The following is a 3,740-nucleotide window of genomic DNA, read 5'->3' as shown; positions in this document are numbered from 1 at the left end:
TCAAGCAGGAAAATTACAAAATAAACCATGTTTAAGAACATTACAGGCAAATTGCTACAAAAGAAAAAAAAAAAAAAAACACGGGAAAAACACCCCTAAAAAGAACAAGAAAAATAAAAACTTTTGCAGCTAAACGAAAACTGAAGCTGAATAAAAAAGTAAGAGATTCTGTTGCCAGTAGACCTACAAAATACGTTATTATGCTGAATGACAGCATATGAAAGCTACTATTTTAGGGAAAGATTGAGGAGCTTATCAGTAGTAAATATTTTGGGAAAATCTATTTTGCCTTAATTTTTTTAAATACAGATAGTTATTTAATAGAAAAAGTCTAAAATCATGTAGATTCATAAAAATAAAATTCATAATAGCAATTGTAGCATAAAGGTAGAGGGGTAACAAATTTACACAATTGTAAGTTTTCTGCATTTTAGGTGAAGTAGTACAAAAATAACTAGGAGTAGATTCTGAAAAGTTAAGAATGTATTTTGTAGTTTCTCAAACAACGAATAAAACAAATAATACAAAGTGGTAAAGTAAAAAGTTGATAGGTAAATTAAAATTAATTTCTTTTTTTAAAAATATTTTATTATTTATCTGAGAGAGAGAGAGAGAGAACACAAGCAGGGAAAGTGGAAGAGGAAGAAGGCTTCCCGCTGACCAGGGAGCCGGATGCGATGCTGTATCCCAGGACCCTGGGATCATGACTTGAGCCAAAGGCAGCTGCATAACTACTGAGCCACCCAGGCGCCCCTCAAATTAATTTCTAAAAATTATTTAAAGACCGAGACGCCTGTGTGGCTCAGTTGCCTAAGTGTCTGCCTTTGGCTCAGTTCATGATCTCAGGGTCCTGGGAGAGAGCCCCACATGGGGCTTCCTGCTCGGAAGGAATCTGCTTCTCCCCTTCCCTGTGCCTCCTCCTCTCTGCTCATCTCACGCTCTGCCTGTCTCTCTCAAATAAGTAAATAAAATCTTCAAAAAAATAAAAATAAATAAAAACTATTTAAAGACTAATGAGTATCACCTAAAGAAACTTTAAGTAAATTAAAGAAGTTATTTTTTTCTCTTTTTTAACATCTTGCATGTTAACCATATAATACTTCCTTTGCCCTAATTAGATATAAAAACAGAACAAACAACTGCAACCATATCTAAGAAAGAAGGTGAACAAAAGCTCCCATGCTTTCATTCTCTAAACTTGATACAGCTTAAGTACTCTTTCTTCCACGATCCCCAAATTCCTCTCTCCTCCCACCCTCCTTACACAAATCATTACCTTGAAAGACTTTGTAACTAGGGCTGTGTTGTGGTGGAAAGACAATGGAGAACTCTTAATTAGATTATTCCAGTTAATTCAAAGTAATAATGTATTTGCACTTCTAAATTTATGAATGGTCCAGGCAGTTTTTAATTTTAAGATGTGTTAGAGAATTGTGAGATAGCCAGATATATACCCTGTACCCTCAACTCCATAACTAGAGAATTTTTTGCATATTTATGAAGTGTTCTTGATCTCTATGAGTTTCTGAAGATTCAAAGGGTATTTCAGAGGAGGATTAAGAACTTTATGCATTTACTTTGTAATCTTAATCACCGCTAGCTTTTTTTTTTTTTTTAACAAGAAGTCAATTTAAACAACAAGATGCTTGACTTGAAGGGAAAACTATGTAGGATTCATTTCTGTTAGAGTCATTTATCCCTACTTAAAGACAAATTGTTCTACATGTAACAGCTACATACAAAAAAGTTACAAAATTGTCCTTGGTTTTACAATGATAAATGAAAAACATTAAAATTCTCCAATTGAACAAGGTATGCAAGGATTTTTATGTTGTTTTTCTGTTAAACAGTGAGAGCAAAACAACTTACTAGAATTTAAAGATAAGAGCTGACTGAGCGTGCCACTAATGGAGAGAGGGGTTATTTTCACAGACGCAGTATTTTCCCCTATCCCATCTCCATTTGATGTCGATCAAAAGACACCATTGGCCGTTTAGTTAAAAAAAAAAAAAAAAAATATGCTTGTGCACATACCCAGTTACTTTATGTACAATAAAGAAATGGGGAAGGGGAAAATGAAAGAATAGAGAAAACTATACTGTAGTAGTCAGGATGTGGTAGAACCAAATTGCGACTTTCTAATTGAGAATATCTTCTCCATCTGGAGGAACCAAGTTCTGGAGTCAAGTAACATGTTCCCTTTTTAGTAGACATCTTCTGTCTGCTGCTGGAACACATCAACTGTATCTCCATGCTCCATTTCCAACCTGGCAGGTGTGTCTGTTTCATTGACTGGCTGCCCAACAAATCCAAATCTGATCTGCCTCATTGACAAACCCTATCACTCACAATAGGCTTTCATTTACTAAGTGTGTATGCCTCTTGATCTTCAAGTGCACCACAGAACCATCCTGCGCCTCAAGCTTCATATTAATACGATCATTGTTCTCAGTCTTGACTCCTTCCTTGGTCTTTTCATCGACCATGGTGAGCGCTGAAGTCTTCTCAGCTGCCACTTCACAAAAGAGATTACCAGGTTCGCATGAAGAAGCACAGGGCCCCACCAGGAGCCTCAGAAGAAGGAGGCGGCGACCGGGGAGGAGGGAGAGGGTGCACGCACACACACCACTGGCTTTTTAAGATAGTTTCTACGACTGTAAAATGGAAGGACTGAATTAGATTGTAGTAAAAGTATTTTAGTTCTGAAATTTCATTATTATGATAATAGACACCATTTCTGGAGCATAAGCCAAGTGTTTCATATACATTACTTCATTTAAGCTTCATTACAAACTGTAGGGGAGAGATCATTATCCCTATATTAAAAAACATAAAATTAAATTTCAGAAAGTTATCTCCCCAGATAAGAGCAAGAATCCAAACGAAGTCAGACTTGGAAGCTATCAGCCTTATTTTAAGAATTTGTGGGTTATTGAGGTATATATTATTGAGTAAATGATAAAGTATTAAGGTAGCATGGGGTCAAAATCCATGTAGTGACTCAGTCAACATTTATTGAATGCTTAATATAAGGATGCCATCATGTTTGTTCTAAGTAATCAAAGATTTTTAAAAGCCTGTATCAAGTTATCTTCATTATTCACTATTTTATTAAATTACTTTTTTTTTTTACTTTTTTGTTGTCTAAAAGCATTTTTGACAAGTACAGAATGCATAAGGATCATGTTTGAGTAAGTACTCACTAATAACACACATGTACAAATTAACAATTGATTAAATGAATGCAAAATACATAGAGTGATTTTCAGTATCTTTTTAAGCCAGTATATTATGCCCACTTTTCTCCTCTGGTACTGGAGTGGGGACGAGAATTAAAATCTTTTTTCCTGATTCTGCTTCTCAGCTTAACCAAGTCATTTTATTTTTTGACAATTATTTTTTCTCTCTCATATGGTCAAGGGGTTAGATATTAATTAACCTCTATCTAGATGTTATCACTGATATTTCTATACATTTTTTTGACATGGCCACAAAGTAGTATTTCATGGGAACAACCATGCCTAAGATGTTTAAATTATTTCATGGAAATTTATTCATGATGAAAAACTTTGAAAAATTCAGAGTTAAAATGTTAATATTTTCTAAAACCTTTTCTTGTTCTAAAGTGACTGTGACTCACAGAAGATGATGAAGTGTAACATTTTTCTCAGATGATTGATCTGTGGGACACGCTTTAGGAAATGATGTTTCTAATTCCTCTTTCTTTAGCTAATTAGTAC

General features: G+C 34.6%; 1 pseudogene across 1 annotated transcript; it reads right to left on the bottom strand.

The window, feature by feature from the left end:
* Nucleotides 1–2,203: 2,203 nt before the first annotated feature.
* On the bottom strand, nt 2,204–2,486 carry LOC309848662 (small ubiquitin-related modifier 2 pseudogene; annotated as a pseudogene). Its single transcript has one exon. The product of its transcript is annotated as a small ubiquitin-related modifier 2 pseudogene (transcript).
* Nucleotides 2,487–3,740: the final 1,254 nt, after the last annotated feature.

The sequence above is a fragment of the Mustela nivalis genome, assembly GCF_964662115.1.
Source record: "Mustela nivalis genome assembly, chromosome: 15".
Lineage (NCBI taxonomy): Eukaryota > Metazoa > Chordata > Mammalia > Carnivora > Mustelidae > Mustela > Mustela nivalis.
The sequence above is the reverse complement of the archived record's forward strand: the minus strand, read 5'-3'. Positions and strand labels throughout refer to the sequence as shown.